This window comes from Lissotriton helveticus, chromosome 4_1 (assembly GCF_964261635.1).
Source record: "Lissotriton helveticus chromosome 4_1, aLisHel1.1, whole genome shotgun sequence".
Classification (NCBI taxonomy): Eukaryota; Metazoa; Chordata; class Amphibia; order Caudata; family Salamandridae; genus Lissotriton; species Lissotriton helveticus.
In genome coordinates this window covers 1,182,138,609-1,182,166,236 of record NC_136063.1, presented here as the reverse complement: position 1 = coordinate 1,182,166,236, position 27,628 = coordinate 1,182,138,609, and positions in this window count along the sequence as shown.

Below are 27,628 nucleotides of genomic sequence, written 5' to 3'. Positions count from 1 at the left end.
AGCTAGCCCAAGTCTATCCCAGAGATGCTTGTGCTGGTAGGGAATCTTTGTTGAGCTTCCTGCAACAGCTTTGTGTTGTAGCTACTACCTGGTGTGTTTTGAAGAGGGATTACTTTACATCTATTTTCTGGCTTTGACACCTGTGCAGACTTACTTAACATATCAAATGTACACATTTGAAAAACACTTCAATGTAATGGCTTTCAGGAGTAAAAAGTCAGAGGCCTAAAGTATTATAGATAGTTTGGACTCTGGTTTTGTTGCAGGCCGCGCGAGAGAAAGATTTTTTCTCCGGAGCAAAATAGAGTACATTTTTACCATAACCTTGTCCTAAATATTACAAACATCGCTTAAAGGTGTTGAGCAATCACGGACATGGAACGCCCTGTTTAGGAACACAATGTAGCGGATGCTTTAATAAAGGGTGATGATTCAGCTCAAAACATATGATTCAGACAATCTTGATGCACAAATGGGTGCAAAGTCTGATATTTATATGTTTCTAATATCTTGTCTTCATTGCTTGATTTTGCTTGCCAGAAAGTGTCAATCAGTCAGTACTACTGGTTCATAGTCGTTTAAATGTCACTCATAATTACAGTGAATTGACTGAAATATGAAAATGGCACTCATAGGAATTTAAAACCTTGGCAGCTATGCAGCGGGTATCAGTGTCACTGGGCGAAGGGTGCACTGCAACAAGAGCAGAAGGACTTCACTACCTGGCAAATGAGACTCTCCACTGCGAGCCTTACTGCCAAGTGAAGAGCACTTTCAAGGCCTCGCTGTTCCCTATTCACTCATCCAGTCTCTGCTGATAGGTAACCAAACTGCTTCCTGGACCAGAGATTGTATCCTGATGTCAATGTCTATACTTGCTGCTAAAGCCCCCCCACCTCTCCCAATCCGAATTAATGTTGCTGCTAGTGGCCCAACTCACTAGTCTATAAGGGAAAGGGTGGCCCTTTAGTAAGTTGTATTGACATAATACACTGGAGCTAAAAGTCTTCCAAGGCAGTGCAAGCAGGAACATCAATCCGTTGGTCTATAGGCCCCAGGCATGTATAGGTAAATGCAGAGAACAAATTATTTGGCTGAGGCAGGGCAGTGGTTCATGCCAAACTACACTCACCTGCTACAGCCCCCAGGACCCTGATATTCTACTGCCCTTATCACTTTGGACCTGCAGGTGACAAGCAACCCATTTAAAGGAAGGTGGCTGCTTACTAGTGGCTTTGAGAGTGAGAACGTCAACCAGACCTCCAAAGTCATGCTAGAAGCCTCATATTAGGATGACTGCAGCATGCAGCAAACACTGGTGTTGAGGTCCCCATATAGGCCCGTGCTGGCACCCTATGTGAACCCTCCAAAAGCCTGAATGAAGCAAAGCTTGTAGTGACGTGTTCACGTAGGCCCGAGAGGGTGTTAGGTAGTCTTTATGTCCCGACTCCTGGCCTCCCCCAAGCTATCCACCATCTTATGCAGTTCAAAAACTAGGCTCTGTGCCATTTTGTTTCCATGCTGACTTTTCTTGGTGTATTTTATTTAGGCCAGTCTTGAAGTTTAATGTGGGAGCATACCCTTGTGAGTCAGTGCCGCACTGGCGGAAAGACTGTATGTTTCCCTTAGTGCATCTACATCTGCAGGATATCGTACTGCTGCAGTAATACCAGATACCCACTATAAGCTCTGGGTTGCAGTCTCCGTCGCAGCCCAGTGTAAAATCTCTTCCTAGTGTTTAGTCCTGAACGTCTGCACCAGGGTGTCCTGGAGCAGCGCCCAGTAGGAATGTTTTGTGGTTCAAAAGAAGGGACACCTATGTTGTCAGAGTGCACCCACCTTTAACAGAGGAGACCAGTAGTAGTAAGGCTGCGTTGGACACTGCCCCACGTGATTCAGACTCCTTGTATGTTGGCGATGCTGAAACCTCCCCAAAGGGTCTGCACAAAGACACTACTGCCTCAGTCCACACTGGGATTCAACTTTCTTGTACATTTGTTTTCAATAAAGCCTGATCAATGCGTAACATGTCTGAAAGGTTGTCTGTCTCTTTGTTGGTTGAGGGGGTGGGATTGTTTATTTCTTTGTTTAGTTCTGAAATAAAGTAATTTCACGTTCTTCTGCACGAAGTCAAATTACCAAGCACCCCTGTCCCTTAGTAAAGTACAGATTTAAAACTGAACACTTTAAACAAAAGAACACTTTTTAAGACAAGTGTGGATGGCTACAGTACTTGGTTATGATTATTACCGTTTCGTGGTGGGCCGAGGCACTGCTTTCACTAATTGATACATAGGTTTGAAGCAGCAAACTATTTAGGAGAGCGGGAGTCTGGAGGAAACTTCAAGCGCCGGGCAGGACCTTTAACTTAACCCCGGCCGGGCCCTTCATCGTGATATATGAGAGAGTACAGCCGGTGGCTGCTACTAGGCCAGGCAGAGGCAGTGGCGCAGCCGCCCAGCATCATCAAATCACCGTCACATCCCCACGCAAAAAAATTAAAAAGCAGCATTCCTTTGTCAATGGGCATGGCTACCGGCACTTACTTACGGTTCCGTGGTGGGCCAGGGCGCTGCCTTAATTCACTGATATAGGCCTGGTGGTGCTGCTGCCTCCCCTAAACATTGGCGGGCTCACTTCTATGCTGCTCATGACTCATGGCGTGCGGGCGTGTTGGGGCGTGGCGATCTGTAATCTGCTCACGCTGCCTGGCTGCCGCACAGACCCTGCACCTGCACAACTAAATGCAGCCCATATTGCCTAATCAGCGTCCCAACCACCGGAAACACTTAACTAAGGGCCGCCAAAGCAGTAACTCTGTCAGAATCTTCTTCTCTCAGGCTCCCATAGCTGCAAGACTCTTTACAGGGACTTGGGAGACAAGAACAACACTCTGCTCTGAGGGAGTGAAGTAAATATAAATCAACAACATCATATGTGACGTCATATGCAGCAGACGCTGTAGACCCGGCCCTGAGAAGTAAGTGCCGGTGCTAAGCACCGGCACAAATTAAGCACTGGGTGACATCTGCGTGAACAAACGTGAGGCAATACCGGGACAGCAGGAGCAGCTCTCCACCTGCCGTAATCTACGAATTGCCATCGACACAGCGGATCTTACTGGATACTCACCCGCGGTGATGAAACCCAAAATGGAGCCATCCAGGGCGCATGGAAGAGGATCAGCAATCAGTGCGGCCAGAGACAACCACGCAACGGATCCAACCAGCGGCGTGATTCTCTCCAGGGAGGAGATTAACTCAGGGAGGCAGTCGAGAGGACATAGCCAAGGGTTGACCCAGAATCACAACGTCCCAGAGGGTAAGGGGAAAGGTGGAACCATGCCGCAGCAGCACCCCACTGGCCATTCTGTGGCAGATTTGTGAGGGGAGCTAGAAGGCGTGCAGGACCCGGCAATGGAGTAGCTTCAGACGCTGCCCCCGAGATGAGCTTGGAGGGGAAAGAGTTATGTCAGGCTCCCCTAGAGCAAGCCTCATCTCCATCAACCAATATACAGTATTCCTCGATCTCTCCATCTGGTATACAGAAGCAGCAGGATGCCGATGGAGCCTGTTTAAGACTAATTCTGGGTTGGATGGGGTAAATAATGGTTATACAAACAGCAATCCGGGTCAAGCCATTTACCACAACGATTTTAAGGGAAAAGAGGATGGACAAGGGGCAATCAAAAACCCCACAGAAAACCCGCAGAAACCTACACAACTCACACAAAGTGATCATGACTTTTCAGAAAGACCAGGGCATCAGATATCTCAGGTCTCTTAGCGCAACAAGGAAAATAAAGGGGGGGAGAAGGAACTGGAGGTCACAGACTGTTCTTACTCACTCTCTGTCGATACCTGCTCTGCAGATGAGTCAATTTAGCTCACAGATTCAAGTGGAAGCTTATGAGATACAAGCGGATGGACTCTGCTGCAGCTCTGCATAAAGCACACCGGAGATCAAAACAACTAGGACATTCGAGAAGAAGAAAGGAAATAAGAGGATCTCAAAATGGACTATTACCCATTTAATCTACTGGAATCACTGTCAAAATATCGACCTACAAAATATCGACCTACAGGAATATCGATGCAGAAACATGGGGCGCTTTTGTTCCGGGAGACTTTAAGACCTATTCCTTGGTTATTTCAATTTGTGGGCCAACCGGGGCACTAGTCCGAAAGAAATCTAGACCTGACAAAATGAGAGAAAATGTATAAAAATGAGGAAATATACTGTGTTGCCTAAATACAAGCAATGTAGTATAGTCAATACTAACTTAAACCATTCCAAGATGGTGGTTCCTCGAGGCTGTGTTAATAACAGTTCATATACAAATATCGCGATTGTAATAATCATTGTGGTTTTTACCTTACTTATCATAATGAGTTCTCTGACAATGCATATGTAAATGGTATCGAGAATCAATGGTATTTGTAAATGGTAATTTCATTGTAAACATGAAGGATGGTTACCACTCCAAGATGGTGGCGCCTTGTAACAGTGAAAATAACAATGCAAGGGGACTTCCTTTATGTCCATGAATAACCGACAAAGTGTATATTATGTTGTGACCCACAGGGGTAATCACGTGTGATCAAGACAAGATTCATTGTCGAAACGCGTAGCGTGTTAACTGGGCAAATAAATGTATGCTGAGTATTCCTGAGTGCGTCTCCTTGCTTGTAAGCAGAACTGTGGAAAATAATTGTTTTTCGGTCGGCGTGGTCCGCCGAACTTTGAGACGCCACCTGGCTGGGGAGAGAGGATCCCGGAAGGGCCGCGCTGTTGTTCTGAAAAAATACAATATATAATATATACATACTTAATAAGTTGTAATAATTATTTTAATAATTTATGAATTAATAACAAATATTATAAATTACAAATACATTTACAAACATAAAACAAACACATAAATAAAAAGTAAAGAATTACGTTCAATAAATTAAAAAAATTTAAAATACCTTTAATATTTTTAAAATCAATTATATACTACATTATCTAAATTTATACAAAAAAATTTAATAACTAAATAAATGCAAATACTATTCAAAATCCATAAGTAAACAAAATACAGTAATAAAAATGTTGGATAGCATAGAACTTAAAATTACCATTCCCACTCGAGAGAGCGCAACAGTAGGGAAAGCGTTGGATAGCGTAGGGGTAACAATTACTATTCCAACTCCAGAGAGTGCAACAGTAGGGAAAACATTGGATAGCGTAGGGGTAAAAATTACTATTCCAACTCCAGAGAGTGCAACAGTAGAGAAAGCGTTGGATAGCGTAGGGGTTAAAATTACTATTCCAACTCCAGAGAGTGCAACAGTAAGGAAAGCATTGGATAGCGTAGAGGTATAAATTACTATTCCCACTCCAGAGAGTGCAACAGTAGGGAAAACGTTGGATAGCATATGGGTAAAAATAATATTCCAACTCCAGAGAGTGCAACAGTAGGGAAAGCGTTGGATAGTATAGGGGTAAAAATTACTATTCCCACTCCAGAGAGTGCAACAGTAGGGAAAGCGTTGGATACCGTAGAGGTAAAACTTACTATTCCAACTCCAGAGAGTGCAACAGTAGGGAAAGCGTTGGATAGCGTAGGGATCAAAATTACTATTCCCACTCCAGAGAGTGCAACCGTAGGGAAAACATTGGATAGCGTAGGGGTAAAAATTACTATTCCAACTCCAGAGAGTGCAACAGTAGGGAAAGCGTTGGATAACATAGGGGTAAAAATTACTATTCCAACTCCAGAGAGTGCAACAGTAGGGAAAGCGTTGGATAGCGTAGGGGTAAAAATTACTATTCCCACTCCAGAGAGTGCAACAGTAGGGAAGGCGTTGGATAGCGTAGGGGGTAAAAATTACTATTCCCACTCCAGAGAGTGCAACAGTAGGGAAAGCATTGGATAGCGTAGAAGTTAAATATAACATACTTATAAATAATTGTTATAAATAAAATATTTAAAAATGTAATTTTTAAATAACTCTACATCATTTGCAAATACCCATTAATAATTACTAAAAACATATTTAAAATTGAATAATTAATTAACACTAAATTAACAATAAATACCAATAAATATGAATTAATAAATATAAATTACCAAATAATAAATATTGAGCACTAAAATATTTTTCAAAATAAAAAACATATTGATAATTAAAAATTGATTAACAATTAAAAAATCGTAAGCAATACATTTATTTTAAATAAAAAACATTTTTTATGAAAAATGTATTACCAATTAATAAAATAAATTTCCAATTAATAAAAAGTACTTAACAATTAAAAATATCAATTACCAATTGTAAAAAATTAATTACCAATTAAAAAAATTAATTGCCAATTACAAATTGTAATTTCCAATTAAAAACCTTAAGTACAAGTTAAAAAAATTAATTGCCAATTAAAAAATGTAATTACCAATTACAAACCCTAATTACCATTAAAAAAAAAATAATTAGCAATTGAAATTATTATTTATCAAATAATAATTGATTAGAAATAAAAATATATCAATACCAATAAAAAATAAATAATTACGTAATTACGATTAAATTACTTTCCACCGAATTCCCCTATAAAACCACAACCCGGTACAGAACGTAAACGCAAAAATTAATCAAAATTAAATTACAATTACTAAAAATTAATAATGCATTTACTGTAATTAAATTACTTCCCACCCTATTCCCCTATAAACCCACAACCCGCTCCAGTACTAAAACATAAAATTAAATTAAAAATAACATTTTTAATGTACAAAAAATGAGTACACATATAATTTAAAAGATAAAATACTTTAAAAAAAACATATAATACATACATATAAAATACATAATAAAATACATAACAACAAACAAATATCGATATTAGTAACATCGAAATTAATAACATAGATATAATTGATATCGATATTACTAACTTCGATATTACTTACATCGATATAAAAAAAATCGATATTACTTACCTTAGGGTCAATATTCTGTCCAACGATATTCTTGACCTCGATATTCTTCATCTTCGATATTTTAAACTGATATTAATGTAATTTGATAATTAGGAATCGATATTTTGACAGAAGAGGCTGGGAAAAAACCTGGAGACAACTCTATCTAAACGCTAGATGCCATCCTACAATCCATCATGTTGCATCGTGACGAGACAAGACAGGACAGTCGACGCTCGCAATCTGTTCTCCGAAAGATACAAGGCACTGTCCACAAAGTTGCTAAAGTATGCAACAACATAACCGAGCGGCTATCAGATCTAGATACAAGAACGAGAACCCTGGAGGAGGACATAGCAGGAGCTCAAGCTCAAGCAGAATCACACGAGGCCAGACTACAGTATATTTAATGGAAATTCAAGGAACAGAAAAATTGACGGCGATGAAACAACCTGCAATATTTAGGTGGCAGAGAGGGGACGAATGCACGTTTATACATGATAGATCTTCTAGGGCGAACATTCCCTGACCTGGAAGGTTGTAACTGGACACAAGAAGTCCAGCAGGCCCACCGAGTTCCTTTCAATCTGAATAAAAAAGCCGGACCTGACACCAAGCCTAGTGCAATCCTGGCATATTTCGGGAACTTTCTACTCCAGCAAAATATCTCTGAAAAGGCTAGATCAGAAAGCAAGAGGAAGGTAGAGGGTGTCTCCTTCTTTTCCCGACCTGACTTCTGTCATATTACAGTCGAAAGGAGGTGGAGACTGAGGGAAATGATTGCCCCATTTAAGGCAAAAGGAGCACAGGCGTATCTGATGAACCCTGCCAAACTGAAAGTAATAACCGGCGATCATATTCCCTTCTACACCTCAGTGGTTAAAGCGAAGGAAGCTCTGGAGGAGCTCAGAGGATAGAAGAGGAAGAAGAAGCGAAGGAATTGATAAATGGCAACTTTAACTGTAACTAGTAAACATAACTTAAACAAAATTGCTGTTCTATAATAGAGCAGCAAATCTAGGGGGGAAGATGAGCACTCTGTAACCATGTTCATGTAAGGGATGGGCAGTGCGAGTACAAACCAAAGTAATATTTGTAAGTACACATATTTTTCATCTTAAGTTAGGTTTTTGTACTCTCACACAATAGTTTTATTAACACCGCTAACTTTCTTTTCTCTATTTCGCACCTTGGGTGTTATTAGGAGGGCTTCTCTGAATATGGTGCCAAGCTGTACCATCACATACAGACACAAGGGGGTCGATTCCGATCCGGTAAAATAATCCGGCGTACGAATCGTATCCGGAGCAGTTTCCGTACGACTCGTACAGACGCCGTACGACCGGACGATTCCGATCCCGATCGGCCGACCCGTACGCGATTCATACGGTACACGTCGATTCGTATGGAAAAGCGCACGATCACCTACACACCGTACGGCGCGTACCCCCCATGATCGCAGGGGTACGCGGTGTACCCCTGTGGTCATGCGGGGTACGTGCCGTACACCCAGCGTACATGGGGTACGTGCCGTATACCCACTGTACATGGGGTACGGTGCGTACCCCATGTACGCTGGGTGTAAGGCACGAACCCCGCATGACCACAGGGGTACGCCGCGTACCCCTGCGATCATGGGGGGTACGTGCCGTACCCGGGGGGGGTGTTCCGTACCTGTTTCGGCGCGAACTCTGTGTTTACGACTGTTTTCGGCTCCCGTAGGAAAAGGGTCGTACGGCGCGTACCCGACACGAATCGTACTTGCTGGGTCGTAAAAACGTGCCGCGATGTCGCGTACAGCGGGTTCCGAGTGAGATTCGTATGGAGATTTGAGTCGTACGGAGTCCTGTACGACTCGTACGGAGTTCGGCACCTAGTACGGATCGTACTTCATCGTACATACGGGACGTCTACGGATACGATTCGTACGGGGAAAAAACTCTCCGTACGACCATTCGGAGCGCATTTTACCGGATCGGAATCGACACTAAGGTCTGGAAGCTTCCATGGAGGGGAGAGGGACAGGGATCAGGGGGTTGGGCGGTAGACGGGGTGGGATTCGGGTAGGGGTGGGGTGAAGGAAAGGTGTGGGGGAGGGATGGGGTGGGGCTAGGGGAAGTGAGGGGTCAGCAGGAGAGGATAACGAAAGAAAAAGCAAGAAATAGGCAGCAGAATGGGAAGCAGGATAGCAGAAATCCCAGTACAATATGGCTCAGATGGATAAGCTCTGCAGATAAATATAGATAAACTTAAGATATGCTCAGTTAATGTAGGGGGCTAAACAACAAAAACAAGAGATACAAACTGTATGAAATATTAAAGACAATCAACTGGATATAATCTGCTTACAGGAAACACATATTCCAATGGGCCATAAGGAAGTCCTCAGTATAAGGGGGTATGTCCTAGCAATATGCTCTACCTAGACAACGATGATTAGAGGGGTAGCTATATACTTAAAACACTACGTTGGAATAGCGGAGCGGCCACTGGCCGATAAATGGGGGCGATGAGTTGTAGTCTCATTCAACACAGGGCTGACGTTGGGGACTATATATGGGTCAAATCAAGACAATACCAAGGTCTGGGAGGATCTGGAAGTAGAGTTTGCCTCATGGCTTGCACCTTTGATAATCTGTGGCGATCTAAACATACATTTCGAAAGCACTAAGGAGCAAGGTGTAAAATATAGTGGACGGAATTCGCAAGTATACAGGCACTGGCCTCCTTCAAAGACAGCTTTGGGATGGTAGATGTCTGGGCAGGAAAAAGACGAATGATACTACGTTTGGATCACTGAAATAATATCGAGGGACAGAATATCGACCAACAAAAATATAGTTGACAAAATATCGAGAGACAAAATATCGAGTTTCTATCTACAAACAGGTAAGTACAAAAATATCGAGTTAAAAATATCGTTTACAAAAATATAGTTGTAAAAAATATCGACTTTAATAAAAACAATGTTTAATAACATTAATATAAAAAATTAATTACTAAAATATACTTAACAATACTTAAAATAACTTTTAATAATTAAATAATTAATGAAAGTAAAAAAATAATATTTTTTTAATCATATTTCTTAAAACATATTTATATATAGTAACAAAATGTAATTAAACAATAGCCAATATTATTAACGTACAAATACAAAAGAGTAAAAATTACTTTTCCCACTCCAGTGGGTGCAACAGTAGGGAAAGCGTTGGATAGCGTAGGGGTTAAAATTACTATTCCCACTCCAAAGAGTGCAACAGTGGATATATGACGTTACAACGCAACTATTACAACGCACTACCATTACAACGTAAGTATTGGTAAGTATATAATAATTTTTTTAATTTAAATTATTTAAAATTAATTTAATATAATTTAATTTAATTTAATTTAATTTAATTAATTTAATGTAAATTTAATTTTACTTTATTTTTACACTGTACCCCTGTACCCCAAAAACCCAAAACTGACCCTGAACCCTAAAAATACCCCTTTACCCAAAAACTGAAAACTGACCCTGAACCCTAAAAATACCCCTTTACCCAAAAACTAAAAACTGACCCTGAACCCTAAAAATACCCCTTTACCCAAAAACTAAAAACTGACCCTGAACCCTAAAAATACCCCTTTACCCAAAAACTAAAAACTGACCCTGAACCCTAAAAATACCCCTTTACCCGAAAAACTAAAAACTGACCCTGAACCCTAAAAATACCCCTTTACCCAAAAACTAAAAACTGACCCTGAACCCTAAAAATACCCCTTTACCCAAAAACTAAAAACTGACCCTGAACCCTAAAAATACCCCTTTACCCAAAAACTAAAAACTGACCCTGAACCCTAAAAATACCCCTTTACCCAAAAACTAAAAACTGACCCTGAACCCTAAAAATAACCCTTTACCCAAAAACTAAAAACTGACACTGAACCCTAAAAATACCCCTTTACCCAAAAACCAAAAACTGACCCTGAACCCTAAAAATAACACTTTAATTTAACATAATTAGCAATTAATCAATTAAATTAAATTAATTACCAATTACATTTTAAATAATTAACAAATATTATTTAATGACCAATTAATTAAATATTACTACCAATTAATACATTTACATATTTAATTAATTATAATTAAATTACTTCCCACCCTATTCCCCTATAAACCCGCAACCCACTACAGGAAATAAATTATTTAAATTTACACAATTAGCAATTGATCAATTAAATTAAATTAATTACCAATTAAATTTTAAATAATTAACAAATATTATTTAATTACCAAGTAATTAAATATTACTACCAATTAATACATTTACATATTTAATTAATTATAATTAAATTACTTCCCACCCTATTCCCCTATAAACCCACAACCCACTACAGGAAATAAATTATTTTAATTTACATAATTAGCAATTAATCAATTAAATTAAATTAATTACCAATTAAATTTTAAATAATTAACAAATATTATTTATTTACCAATTAATTAATTATTACTACCAAATAATAAATTTACATATTTAATTAATTATAATTAAATTACTTCCCATCCTATTCCCCTATAAACCCACAACCCGCTACAGAATAAAATTACACAATAATTTTAAAAAAATCATTAATTAAAAATAATTATAACATAAAATGACACTTTTCACACATATTATAACATAAAAAACACTATAAATAATTAAATATTATTTAAAAAACGATATTTTTTACTATCTAGATTATATACTTGGATATTTTCACTTTCTATATTATTTACAGTCGATATTACTTCACTTACCTTAAAAACGATATTTTGACTGTCTATATTCTGTCCTGTCGATATTTTGTCCAAACGATATTTCAAACTCGATATTCTGTCCAAACGATATTTTGGAGTCGATATTATGTCTGTGCACCACTACGTTTACCTATTTTTCACCCCCCCCGCAACAAATATGTGTCCTTAGACTATTATCTAGTCTCAAACATTATACTAAACGAGGGGGCGATCAAAAAATACCCGAAACTCTTCTCGGACCACAATACATTACTGCTAGAGACTAAAAGACATGGAGGCGTTCGGAAACAAAGTAGTTGGTCATTTGACAGAAAATTAATTTGAGCAACGAATTCCAAGCACACATTAGGCACTGAGTCATAGAAGTCATAGATATGAACAGGTATAGCACCTTGCAAAAAGTAGTCTGGCATACTCAAAAAGGTGGTTTAAGAAGGGAAGTTATTAGTTATGCAGGACAACAGCGGAACCATCAGAAGGAGCAGTTCAATTCATTAATAGAAAGCTTGGCTAAACTCAAAGCAGAGCATGTTAAGCTGATCACCAAGGATGTGCAGGAAGAGGCATAATGCAAAATAGCTATAATAAAATCAGAGACTAACAGTTATTTTATGGAAAGACTAGCCCAAATGTATCAGGCATATAGGGATAAGTTGTATGAGTATGGAGCTACAGCAGGATGATTACTAGCGCTACGTACAAGGCAAAAGAGTGTCAGAAATAAAATTGCTAAAGTTAAGTGTATCAACGGGCAATACGAGACAAGTCCGTCAAAAATCATCGAGGTCTTTGAACAGTTTTATAGGAAGCTATACGAAGCTGACACTCTAGAACAGTGCTTTCCAAACTAAGGGCCCCATTAGGATAGCGGGCGGAAAACCACCCCGCCCGCCATGGAGGCGGAAAAAAACCGCCCGCCATGGAGGCGGTGCAACCGGCACACAAATTAGGATCGACCGCCACTAGAGACCGACCGCGGCGGTAGCGGTGAAAATGAAACCGCCCGACGTGTGCGGTGATGACAAAACTCCGACCGCGGCGGTCGGAAAAGCAGTGGAAAATACAAAACCGCCCACAGGGAAAGCGGAGACACCGGACAGGAAATTACGATATCCCCGAGGGTGGCGCGGACGGAACCGCAGGCACCGACCGCCGCGGTAGAAGGCAGGATTGCATGGGATAAATGGCGGACAAGCACCAGCAAAGTCACCGCAGCGGACGAACATGAAATCCATGGCGGTCGATGTGAAAGCACCGCAGTGATGCCAAATACTGCATACACAAAGTAGCCCAGCCTCCTATAGATACAACACACACACACAGATACAGAAATGTGGAAAAAAAATACAATACTACATTACCACACCCACAACACACCTGACAACCACTATCCAATTGGACACACCCACACAGCTGAGTACAAAGCCACCCCCTCCACTCACCGCAATCCTTTGCATCTTTCCAGAACAGAAGGCCACACACCACATCTGAGAGGAGAGGCAAATTCGCACACCACACCCACCCACCCAAAACCACCATCAACACCACCATCACACCATCACATCAAACCCCCAGCACATAACACACCTCATCACCACACCCCTGCACCCACACACCCCTGCACCCACAAACACCTCAACCCCCCCACACCATGACATCACTAAAAATGCCAAAATTCACAGAGAGTGAGTTGACAGTCATGGTCAACGAGATTGTGAGAGTAGAACCACAACTATTTGGGAACCTGGTCCAACAGACACCATTAGCCACCAGGACACAAATGTGGGAAAGGATTGTCCAAAGGGTGAATGCAGTTGGGGCCACCCCAAGATCCAAGAAGGAGATCCAGAAGCGGTGGCATGATCTCAAGAGGGTTGTCAAGGAGAAGAGGAGCAAGAACTGGAATCTGGCAAACGTGACTGGCAGTGGCCCTCCCATCCCAATGAAGACATTCACACCATGGGAGGAAAAGGTGCTTGCTATCCTGCTACCTGAGAGTTACACAGGAGTAGCCGGGGGAGCGGAGGCTGGTAAGTACAGACAAATGTTTAAGACCACATTGACTTTTACCTCCTTGCAATACCCAACCACCAATACACTGTCCATCCCTAACCAACATGTAGCCAGCCATTCTGCTGAGGAGGCCTGTATGGGCCCGGAATGTCAGTACAACAACTCCCAGCATGCACCCCTGTCCCACAGCCCAGCAGCATGGAGGCCTGCCCCACCCACGAGAAAGTCTCAGCCATTGCACTGTTGAACAAACAAACTTACAGGTTGGTAGACATCTTCACTTGGAGGGAGTGTGGAGGGAGGCCTGTCTCACTACTCCCAGCATGCCCCCCTGTCCCACAGCCCAGCAGCATGGAGGCCTGCCCCACCCAGGAGAAAGTCTCAGCCATTGCACTGTTGAACAAACAAACTTACAGGTTGGTAGACATCTTCACTTGGAGCCTGTTTGTGGGTGGGAGTGTGGAGGGAGGCCTGTCTCACTACTCCCAGCATGCCCCCTGTCCCACAGCCCAGCAGCATGGAGGCCTGCCCCACCCAGGAGAAAGTCCCAGCCATTGCACTGTTGAACAAACAAACTTACAGGTTGGTAGACATCTTCACTTGGAGCCTGTTTGTGGGTGGGAGTGTGGAGGGAGGCCTGTCTCACTACTCCCAGCATGCCCCCCTGTCCCACAGCCCAGCAGCATGGAGGCCTGCCCCACCCAGGAGAAAGTCTCAGCCATTGCACTGTTGAACAAACAAACTTACAGGTTGGTAGACATCTTCACGTGGAGCCTGTTTGTGGGTGGGAGTGTGGAGGGAGGCCTGTCTCACTACTCCCAGCATGCCCCTCTGTCCCACAGCCCAGCAGCATGGAGGCCTGCCCCATCCAGGAGAAAGTCTCAGCCATTGCACTGTTGAACAAACAAACTTACAGGTTGGTAGACATCTTCACTTGGAGCCTGTTTGTGGGTGGGAGTGTGGAGGGAGGCCTGTCTCACTACTCCCAGCATGCCCCCCTGTCCCACAGCCCTGCAGCATGGAGGCCTGCCCCACTCAGGACAAAGTGTCAGCCATTGTACCCTGCACACTCACCTTACAGGTATGTAACTGCTGTATATCTTCATGAAGTGTGTGTGTGTATTAATCAATTTACAATTGTACAAAATGCATAGACAATCAACCTTTAGGACACCATTATGTAACTCTCCACTATGTAATGTAACACGGTGTTGCCATGATTTGTACAACTGCGGACAGCAAAATGCACTAGTGTACAGACAGCTGATGATACGCAGATGACACAAACACTGACCACTCCCCATCTACTCCACAGGTGATGAAGAACTCACTGCTGGGGACAACACCAACGACCAGCAGAGCCAGTCTCCACCTCCGGCACATGGACTCACAGATGCAGACTCCCAGGACAGTTTGGATGATGAGCTCCAGGCCGGCCCATCCGGTGTTCCACAGAGCCAGAGGTCCCAGGCCCCCATCCTCCCCACCACCACCTCTGCTGCAACAACAACGCAGCAGACCCCTGCTGTCACGGCCTCTGCCTCCACCGCAACCACCACCGCAGCCACTGCCACCAACACCACCACTACCACCAGTACCACCTGCAGCACCCTCCCTGTCCCTAGGGATCACCAGCCCACACCAACAACTGTGGAGGGCAGGGAGCCAGTGCGTGGCGCACCAGTGGCGATGGAAGAGGTCCGTGGCAGCAGAGCAGGTGGGAGGGCCAGGGTCAACACCAGACCTCGGGAGGAGTGGACACCATCCCTGGACCACTTCACCAGAGTTGTGGACGCCTACCAAGAGGTCCAGGGACAAAGTGGCCGGTCGGATGAACTATTAAGGGAGCTCATCCTGCTGATGAGGTTCATCGATAACCGCCTGGGACAGATGGTGGACCTCATGGGCCAGCAAGTGGCGTTGCAGAGGGACAGGCCTGTGTCCCAACCATCACCGCCGTCCCCTCCTGTTGTGCAGCAGGATGACAGTCCACCATCCTCCCCTGCGCCAACAGAGAGGGGCGAGTCCTCTGACGCCGCTGGCCATTCAGCAGGCCCCCCACCGCCAAAAAGATCTAGGGGGCGTCCGAAGAAGAGCCTGGGAGTCTCTGGAAGCCAAGCACCTGCCACACGCCAGTCACGGAGCCAGCCGTGAAGACAACCCTCTCCCCAACTGCATTGACTTTCTGGACTATCTTTCCCTACATTGCCTTGGCAATGGCACCTGTCTGTTGGACTGGGTCACCACATCCATGTGGTGTCTACTCTTGCATCTCTGCGACCATGACTGTCAACTCACTGCTCATTCCCCACCTTCCTGTAAATATTCCCGCACAATTCACATGTCCACCCCGTAAATAAAATACCTTACAATCCAGATTTTGTGTATTGAATTCTTTAGTGCAGTATTTACAATGATGATAATGTCCATGATATCTAAACATGATGTACAGTATGCAGGGCAGGAACACACTGGAGCACCTAGGGAGACACAACAGAACTACAGTCACTGGTCTCATCGTGGCAACAGACACAGATCACTGCTCCACAAATATCCAAATTATCACAGGTACACTACACATTGTCTAGCTGATATGCACAAATACCGTCCAGAATACATCTCCGTACGTAACGTCCATTCCAACAATCACATACATAGGTGACAGAACATGTGGCTATTGGGAACATCTGCGCATATCCATTCACAACATAAGCCACCACACTAGACTACGTAGACGTTGTAACTCGTCACACACCTTCAAGTGAAGTAGCGTTGGATTAGCTGCTGCCATTGGTCAACTTCTTCCTCCTCTCCACTGTCCTCATCACTGGATTCAGGTCCCTGAGCAGATTGTGGCCTTGGTTCCTCACCGTCGTCCAGGAGCAGGGGGACCCCCTTGTGGATGGCCAGGTTGTGCAGCATACAGCATACCACAACGATCTTGCACACCTTCCCAGGCGAGTATACGAGTGCGCCTCCAGTCCTGTCAAGGCACCGGAACCTTGCCTTCAGCAGCCCAAATGTCCTTTCAATTACCCGTCGTGTCCTGCCATGGGCCTCATTGTAGCGGATCTCTGCTGGTGTCTGGGGATTCCGGAGTGGGCTCAACAGCCATGGCCTACTGGGATATGCAGAGTCCCCTGTGAATAAAAAAGACCCATAGGAATGTTGTACGACCACAGTAAAGCCAGTGAAACATAGCACGTGATAGCAGTAGTGTAACTCACCCACAATCCAGGCACGTTCGGGATGGAGATTCTCCATCATCCGTGGCACCATGCTGTTCCTCATGATGAAAGAGTCATGTGCGGAACCGGGATACTTAGCACACACATGTGAAATTGTCATGTCTGCAAGGCACACCACCTGCACATTCATGGAGTGGTAGTGTTTTCGGTTCCGATAAATGTGCTCCGTCGCCTGCGGTGCCACCAGAGCCACATGGGTGCAATCTATTGCACCGACTACATGTGGGATGTGCCCAAGTGGATAGAAGTCCCCCTTAACGGCAGCCAATTCACGTCCCCGGGGGAAATGGATGTAGCGATTCCGATAAATCATCATGGCCTCTAGTACATCCCTCAGCACCATGCTGAACATGGGCTGCGACATTCCCCCAGCGTTAGCCACGGTCTCCTGGAAGGAACCAGTCGCAAAGAAGTGTAGTGCTGCCATTACCTTGTAGGTGGGTGTGAATGCCGTAGGATAGTGACGGCGAGGCTGCAGGTGGGGCTCCAATAGATCACACACGATCTTCAATGCCGGTCTGTCCAGCCTGAATTTCCTGATGATTGCCTCATTCTCCATGTCCTCAAGCACAATCAACTGACGTAGGAGATTTGGCCTCCTCCTAGTTTAGGATTAAAAAGAATAGGTCAATGACAAGCATCATGAGATGGCCATAGCACAAAGCATCAATGATGTAATGGGAAAACAACAAGCGCCAGAGAGATGCATGGCACTTCTGGTTACATGGCTGCCCAATAACTACACACAGAGGGCAGGCCTCTCCATTTACAATACCCAAGTGACAGTAACACATCGGGTAATGTGAAAGTGGATATAATGATTGAACTTGTGACATGCGCAGACATGGAGCTACTAGAGCCACACATCTAATGTGACTTAACATGTCTGTCATACCCATCTGCCGTACCTGCCACACCTCAATGCATCATGTACATTCTGCAAGCATTCATTAACACAATGATCACAATAGCAGGGACACTTCTGGTTGTGTGCATCATCAGTTCTGAATGCACAAGTCAGGTACGATACAATGCAGTGGCACCAGCCCGGTCAAGGTCTGCACTGACCAACAACACATTAAACCTCACGACATCTATGTAGAGCACCTGACGTCTGTCAATCATCATCACCCATCAAAACCCTTACTAAAATGGCACAAACACATGCTGAAGTGGCTCACACTGAACGTGCGTCCTCCTGTGGATGCAATGGCTCTGTGGCATCGTGTGTACAATGATGTGCCCTACACCATGTAGCTGCATGGTACTTATACATTGTCCAGGATTGACATACACTGCAATGTGTACGAAAATGCCAGAACCTACCGCCGGCCCCCAGCGGTGTGACCCCAGCACCACCATCTACCCAGCCAAGGTAGCCATTGGCACATGGACATGTGTATATGGCGGTGGCTATGCTCCGCCGCATGAGTCGCGGTACCTACCGCCGGCCCCCAGCGGTGTGACCCCAGCACCACCATCTACCCAGCCAAGGTAGCCATTGGCACATGGACATGTGTATATGGCAGTGGCTATGCTCCGCCGCATGAGTCGCGGTACCTACCGCTGGCCCCCAGCGGTGTGACCCCAGCACCAACATCTACCCAGCCAAGGTAGCCATTGGCACATGGACATGTGTATATGGTGGTGGCTGTGCTCCGCCGCATGAGTCGCGGTACCTACCGCCGGCCCCCAGCGGTGTGACCCCAGCACCACCATCTACCCAGCCAAGGTAGCCATTGGCACATGGACATGTGTATATGGCGGTGGCTATGCTCCGCCGCATGAGTCGCGGTACCTACCGCCGGCCCCCAGCGGTGTGACCCCAGCACCACCATCTACCCAGCCAAGGTAGCCATTGGCACATGGACATGTGTATATGGCGGTGGCTATGCTCCGCCGCATGAGTCGCGGTACCTACCGCCGGTCCCCAGCGGTGCGCCGCCGCCGCGGAGGCGGTCATTGGATGCGTTTGAATGATGCACCATCGCGGTAGCGCACCCCGGACACCTGCGGTGCGTCACCGCCGTGGAGCATTGCATACAGCCAATGGCATGGGTGTGCTATGTGGCATGATGCAGATTTGAAAAATGCGGAAGCGGTGCGCCGCCGCCGCGGAGGCAGTCATTGGATGCTTTTGCATAAGGCAGACCCAGACAACCAATTGTTGCATCTTATCAGCTTCCTCACGACCCCAGGGGCCTATAAATCTGTGGGAGTGAGCCACACATTCCCACTGCTCACAGAGCCTGCTGCCTGGGACCCTCTCCTGCTGCTGCCTGGGACCCTCTCCTGCTGCTGCCTGGGACCCTCTCCTGCTGCTGCCTGGGACCCTCTCCTGCTGCTGCCAGGGACACTCTCCTGCTGCTCACAGAGCCTGCTGCCTGGGACACCTCAGAACACACTTCCGCCACAGGTCTGCCATATCCACAGGGATGTCAAGAACAGATAAGATCCGTGCCAGTCCATTCACGAGTGAGGAGCTGGATGTCCTTGTGAATGAGGTGCTGGCACAGTACCCACGCCTGTTTGGTGGCCCCAATGTCGTGGTAAGTCACCATGTAGGGAGCAGTAGGGCAGGGTGGTGTCAGACGTGTATTCATGATGCTGCAGTATGTAATTTTGGATGTGGGGTGCAGACAAACACTGACAGACAAGATGTTTCCAGGTGGTGGGAGTGTGTGTTTTGCATTGTGACTCTGTCCTAGGCCTATACTTTTATGTGTGAGTGGGATTTGCAACTTTTTGGGGCAGACATGACCAACGGTTGTTTGACTTGTAGCTGGTTGGAGAGTGTCCGCTTGTGATGCAATTTCAGGGTGCCCCTGTAGTCATCGTCAGTGTGGCCCACAGAGTAGGTTCAGTGGCTGCCCTGCCAAAGTTTGTTCATCAGCCAACTTACATGCTACAGTTGCTGCACACTGATTAGTGGATATGCCCCATCAATGCCCTGTACAATTTCTGATTTACACAGTGCTGTCGATGCATTTGTGTTGAAGCATCATTGTTTAGTGTGATCATCATGGAGACTACGAAGCTCAATGTGTGCATGCATTCACTAATGTTTATGCCATGCAGAGTGGCCTTGTGAGGGTACCCCCAGTTCAGGAGGGAGATTGGTGACTGTGAGTCCAGAATCAGTGTCTGGCTGCTGTACTGATAGATGCTGACATATGACAATGTGTAAAGGTTCATTTGGCATTCTTTACTCTCATACCTGCAGCTCAAAGTACACCAACGTAAGGCTGTCTGGAAGGCCATAGCAGCAAAGGTGCGAGCCCTGGGGGTATCTAACAGACGACACACACACTGTCACAAGAGGTGGGACGACATCAGCCAGCTGGCTAAGCAAGTGGCAGAGATGACCTTGGGGATGGTACCACGCACAGGGCGTGTGGCACGGCGCACCATGACTCCGCTGATGGCACGCATACTGGCAGTGACCTATCCAGACCTGGATGCACGTCTGAAGGGGCTTCAGCAGCAAAACAGAGATGGTGAGTATCCGGGGAGGGAGAGTTTGTCTGGGAGTGGATGCATGTGTAGAGTGCCTGTGGCAGCGGTGACACATGTGATGTGCGTGTGCTGCCATGCTGTGATATGTGATGTGAGTGCCAACTGTGATGTGTGTCTGTATGAGGCATTGGCACACCATGGCCTTACTCTGCAGCTCCTGCCTGCAGTTTTCAGTCCTTGACATATATTTTGTTGTCCACATGGTCACTCTTCTTTGGGATGGTGGGTGGAGTCCCTATTATGCCAGCTGTGTCCACTTAATGAGTGTGACACCATGTCTGTCTACTTTGCATGCACCTGCATGGTAGTGGCCCACACATCTGACAACAATGTGAACCCAGATTGGCACATGGTGATTGTAATGGCCTATTTGACAATGTCGATTCAGAAAAGGGGGTGGTGATGAACAGAGTGTCTGAATTAAGCAGACCACTCTTACCCAGTCCAAAGATCAGGGCTTGATCCATCACCGTTATTTAGCTCACTGCCCCATCCCAGCTCAGAACCAGGCTATATGCAATTTAGTCTGTCCCTGGCCCAGTGCATCATGGGAACAGGGCAGACCAAACTACCAAGCCAATTCTTCACCAGAAAGGATACAAGCTACCGGGGACCGGTTTCTGGCATTTCAGCCTCGTCGGCCCGGCTTGCTTGAATCCTGATGGAGCAGTGAGCAAGGGACTCATGTCTGAGTATACCCTGCCACACCTATAGTGGCCAAAAATGATTCAGAAAAGGGGATGGTGATGAACAGAGTGTCTGAATTAAGCAGACCACTCTTACCCAGTCCAAAGATCAGGGCTTGATCCATCACCGTTATTTAGCTCACTGCCCCATCCCAGCTCAGAACCTGGCTATATGCAAATTAGTCTGTCCCTGGCCCAATGCATCATGGGAACAGGGTAGACCAAACTACCAAGCCAATTCTTCACCAGAAAGGATACAAGCTACCGGGGACCGGTTTCTGGCATTTCAGCCTCGTCGGCCCGGCTTGCTTGAATCCTGATGGAGCAGTGAGCAAGGGACTCATGTCTGAGTATACCCTGCCACACCTATAGTGGCCAAAAACGATTCAGAAAAGGGGGTGGTGATGAACAGAGTGTCTGAATTAAGCAGACCACTCTTACCCAGTCCAAAGATCAGGGCTTGATCCATCACCGTTATTTAGCTCACTGCCCCATCCCAGCTCAGAACCTGGCTATATGCAAATTAGTCTGTCCCTGGCCCAGTGCATCATGGGAACAGGGCAGACAAAACTACCAAGCCAATTCTTCACCAGAAAGGATACAAGCTACCGGGGACCGGTTTCTGGCATTTCAGCCTCGTCGGCCCGGCTTGCTTGAATCCTGATGGAGCAGTGAGCAAGGGACTCATGTCTGAGTATACCCTGCCACACCTATAGTGGCCAAAAACGATTCAGAAAAGGGGGTGGTGATGAACAGAGTGTCTGAATTAAGCAGACCACTCTTACCCAGTCCAAAGATCAGGGCTTGATCCATCACCGTTATTTAGCTCACTGCCCCATCCCAGCTCAGAACCTGGCTATATGCAAATTAGTCTGTCCCTGGCCCAGTGCATCATGGGAACAGGGCAGACCAAACTACCAAGCCAATTCTTCACCAGAAAGGATACAAGCTACCGGGGACCGGTTTCTGGCATTTCAGCCTCGTCGGCCCGGCTTGCTTGAATCCTGATGGAGCAGTGAGCAAGGGACTCATGTCTGAGTATACCCTGCCACACCTATAGTGGCCAAAAACGATTCAGAAAAGGGGGTGGTGATGAACAGAGTGTCTGAATTAAGCAGACCACTCTTACCCAGTCCAAAGATCAGGGCTTGATCCATCACCGTTATTTAGCTCACTGCCCCATCCCAGCTCAGAACCAGGCTATATGCAATTTAGTCTGTCCCTGGCCCAGTGCATCATGGGAACAGGGCAGACCAAACTACCAAGCCAATTCTTCACCAGAAAGGATACAAGCTACCGGGGACCGGTTTCTGGCATTTCAGCCTCGTCGGCCCGGCTTGCTTGAATCCTGATGGAGCAGTGAGCAAGGGACTCATGTCTGAGTATACCCTGCCACACCTATAGTGGCCAAAAATGATTCAGAAAAGGGGGTGGTGATGAACAGAGTGTCTGAATTAAGCAGACCACTCTTACCCAGTCCAAAGATCAGGGCTTGATCCATCACCGTTATTTAGCTCACTGCCCCATCCCAGCTCAGAACCTGGCTATATGCAAATTAGTCTGTCCCTGGCCCAATGCATCATGGGAACAGGGTAGACCAAACTACCAAGCCAATTCTTCACCAGAAAGGATACAAGCTACCGGGGACCGGTTTCTGGCATTTCAGCCTCGTCGGCCCGGCTTGCTTGAATCCTAATGGAGCAGTGAGCAAGGGACTCATGTCTGAGTATACCCTGCCACACCTATAGTGGCCAAAAACGATTCAGAAAAGGGGGTGGTGATGAACAGAGTGTCTGAATTAAGCAGACCACTCTTACCCAGTCCAAAGATCAGGGCTTGATCCATCACCGTTATTTAGCTCACTGCCCCATCCCAGCTCAGAACCTGGCTATATGCAAATTAGTCTGTCCCTGGCCCAGTGCATCATGGGAACAGGGCAGACAAAACTACCAAGCCAATTCTTCACCAGAAAGGATACAAGCTACCGGGGACCGGTTTCTGGCATTTCAGCCTCGTCGGCCCGGCTTGCTTGAATCCTGATGGAGCAGTGAGCAAGGGACTCATGTCTGAGTATACCCTGCCACACCTATAGTGGCCAAAAACGATTCAGAAAAGGGGGTGGTGATGAACAGAGTGTCTGAATTAAGCAGACCACTCTTACCCAGTCCAAAGATCAGGGCTTGATCCATCACCGTTATTTAGCTCACTGCCCCATCCCAGCTCAGAACCTGGCTATATGCAAATTAGTCTGTCCCTGGCCCAGTGCATCATGGGAACAGGGCAGACCAAACTACCAAGCCAATTCTTCACCAGAAAGGATACAAGCTACCGGGGACCGGTTTCTGGCATTTCAGCCTCGTCGGCCCGGCTTGCTTGAATCCTGATGGAGCAGTGAGCAAGGGACTCATGTCTGAGTATACCCTGCCACACCTATAGTGGCCAAAAACGATTCAGAAAAGGGGGTGGTGATGAACAGAGTGTCTGAATTAAGCAGACCACTCTTACCCAGTCCAAAGATCAGGGCTTGATCCATCACCGTTATTTAGCTCACTGCCCCATCCCAGCTCAGAACCTGGCTATATGCAAATTAGTCTGTCCCTGGCCCAGTGCATCATGGGAACAGGGCAGACCAAACTACCAAGCCAATTCTTCACCAGAAAGGATACAAGCTACCGGGGACCGGTTTCTGGCATTTCAGCCTCGTCGGCCCGGCTTGCTTGAATCCTGATGGAACAGTGAGCAAGGGACTCATGTCTGAGTATACCCTGCCACACCTATAGTGGCCAAAAACGATTCAGAAAAGGGGGTGGTGATGAACTGAGTGTCTGAATTAAGCAGACCACTCTTACCTAGTCCAAAGATCAGGGCTTGATCCATCACCGTTATTTAGCTCACTGCCCCATCCCAGCTCAGAACCTGGCTATATGCAAATTAGTCTGTCCCTGGCCCAGTGCATCATGGGAACAGGGCAGACCAAACTACCAAGCCAATTCTTCACCAGAAAGGATACAAGCTACCGGGGACCGGTTTCTGGCATTTCAGCCTCATCGGCCCGGCTTGCTTGAATCCTGATGGAGCAGTGAGCAAGGGACTCATGTCTGAGTATACCCTGCCACACCTATAGTGGCCAAAAACGATTCAGAAAAGGGGGTGGTGATGAACAGAGTGTCTGAATTAAGCAGACCACTCTTACCCAGTCCAAAGATCAGGGCTTGATCCATCACCGTTAATTAGCTCACTGCCCCATCCCAGCTCAGAACCTGGCTATATGCAAATTAGTCTGTCCCTGGCCCAGTGCATCATGGGAACAGGGCAGACCAAACTACCAAGCCAATTCTTCACCAGAAAGGATACAAGCTACCGGGGACCGGTTTCTGGCATTTCAGCCTCGTCGGCCCGGCTTGCTTGAATCCTGATGGAGCAGTGAGCAAGGGACTCATGTCTGAGTATACCCTGCCACACCTATAGTGGCCAAAAACGATTCAGAAAAGGGGGTGGTGATGAATGCTCATTGCACCATCAGGATTCAAGCAAGCCGGGCCAACGACGGCTGAAATGCCAGAAACCGGTCCCCGGAAGCTTGTTTCCTTCCCAGTATAAGAATTGGCTTGGTAGTTTGGTTTGTCCTGTTCCCATCATGCACTGGGACAGGAACAGACTAATTTGCATGTAGCCAGGTTCTGAGCTGGGATGGTGCATTGAGCTAAAAAACGGTGATGGATCAAGCCCTGATCTTTGGACTGGGTAAGAGTGGTCTGCTTAATTCAGACACTCTGTTCATCACCACCCCCTTTTCTGAATCTATTTGACAATGTGGCATGTGTAGACAATACAGGTGTGTGAATTCCCCTCTGGATCCCTTTAGGGTCTGTAAGTGGTGATGTTAGTTGTGGCTACATCATGTCCATGGGGCAGGACAATGTGGGCTGGGGGAACACCATCCATGGGCAGGGGGTAGTGCTGTGTGTCATCGACATTGGTCCACTCCTGCCTGTTGGTCCGCATGACAGGCACAGTTGTGCTCTATATGGTGTGTAGCTACACATTGATTTGAGGGTGTGGTGGTTACCATGTAGCTGTAGGCCTCTCATGTGCTGCATTGCTCTGATATCGTGTGACCACACAATGACACTTATACAACCATGTTTCTGTCACTTATGCAGATTCGCAAGACACCACGGCGGAACATGATCCTGAAAGTGGTGGTGAGACCAGCACGACAGCGGCAGCAGAGCAGAGTGCGACGGAGCAAAGTGACACTGACCACACCAGCGCTGATGAGGGTGACAGGAGTGTGCATGAGGAATCTGTGGCTGAGACTCAGAGTACCACTTCATCTGAGGGCAGGGGGGATGCGTCCCTGTTAGCAACCACAGGAGATGGGGAGTCTGCTGCTGCATCTGACTACCAACGGCCACTGCCCACCCTCCCATCCACTTCGTCTGGGGCTGGCCGTATCCGTGTCACGAAGAGGGGACGTGTGACATTCACACATGGCACCGCTGCACCTGCACCTGTCCCCCCTGCTGCCCTCAGTGCAGAGTGCGTAGAGCTCCTGCGGCAACTTTGCGTGGGCCAGACCGCCCTTCTCAATGCCTTCAGTGCACACGATAACAAATTAGGCCAGGTTCTGGCATTCATGGAGGGCATACACTCTGACGTGGGTGGCCTACATCGTACACTCCTGTCATTGTCAGGTACAGTGACGTCAGCCCTCCAACAAGCACATACCCCCTTTGCAGCTCAGGTGCCTGTGACGTCCACCCAGTCAGTGGCCACATCAGATGACAGTGAGCACTTGGGACATACATCAAGTAAACGTTACAACACTAGGAGCACAGGTCAGACCCAAAGCAAACAATCCCGTCCACAGACTCCATCCCTAAAGAAGAGCAGGGACCCCCCAACATGCACAGACAAGGTGAAGTCACAGAAGAGCAAGGCCAGAAGAGCATTGTGTCAGACACCAGGCTCACATGCTGCAGAGTCATCACCAGCAATTGACTCTGCTATGCCCACAGAGGATGTGTGGGATGCCATGGCTACACCTGGGGAGAACACAGGGACAGACCCACCTACCACATCAACACCACAACAAACTACATCGAGGCAGGTGGAGGGAAGCCCTGTTGTGACCAGCCCGGTCATTGTGGCAGTGGAAACCCCTGTCGTGACCAACCCCGTCATTGTGGCAAAGGAGGGCAGTGTAGTGGCCATCCCTGGCAAGAAGGGACAGGAGGGCACTGTAGACACCACCCCTGGGGTAAGTGGGAAGGTGGTCACTGTGGGGGGTACAACTTCCAGAGAGGGTAAAGTGGTCCGGAGGCGTAGCCAGCCCAAGCGTACTGCAGGATCAAGCACTTCTCCAGAGGGAGTGGCAGTGTCTGCCCCTGATGTGGGACAGTTGGGGTGTGTGCCGGTGGTGTCAACGCCACTTCCCATCAACCCCATGACAGGGAAGCAAATTCATATTCCAAAGAAGTGGAAGGGCACCCCTCCTACCTCTCCCACCCACACTGTGTCAAGGGCGTGCATGACTCCACCTCCACGTCCCACAGTGCCACCTGGTCCGCACAGCCCTCCACCTTGCAGGCCCTCTGTTATAGCCACATCACATGTCCCTCTGTCACCCGAGTCAAGTGGCCCTGCAGTCCCTGACACACAGCCAGGTCCCACTCCACATGACAGCCAGGAGTTGTCAACACCCTCAGACGCCTGTGCTACACATAGGTGTGCTACACTAGACCTTTGTTAGCGATGTGGGTGTGTTCCTGGGCCTGTTGCTAAGATGTGCTGTACTCACCCCTGCCTTGCCAAGGACTCTGGGCCTGTTGCTCTGATGTGCTGTACTCACCCCTGCCAAGGACTCTGGGCCTGTTGCTCTGATGTGCTGTACTCACCCCTGCCAAGGACTCTGGGCCTGTTGCTCTGATGTGCTGTACTTTCCCCTGCCCTGCCAAGGACTCTGGGCCTGTTGCTCTGATGTGCTCTCCCCTGCCCTGCCAAGGACTCTGGGCCTGTTGCTCTGATGTGCTCTCCCCTGCCCTGCCAAGGACTCTGGGCCTGTTGCTCTGATGTGCTCTCCCCTGCCCTGCCAAGGACTCTGGGCCTGTTGCTCTGATGTGCTCTCCCCTGCCCTGCCAAGGACTCTGGGCCTGTTGCTCTGATGTGCTGTACTCACCCCTGCCAAGGACTCTGGGCCTGTTGCTCTGATGTGCTGTACTCACCCCTGCCAAGGACTCTGGGCCTGTTGCTCTGATGTGCTGTACTCTCCCCTGCCCTGCCAAGGACTCTGGGCCTGTTGCTCTGATGTGCTCTCCCCTGCCCTGCCAAGGACTCTGGGCCTGTTGCTCTGATGTGCTCTCCCCTGCCCTGCCAAGGACTCTGGGCCTGTTGCTCTGATGTGCTCTCC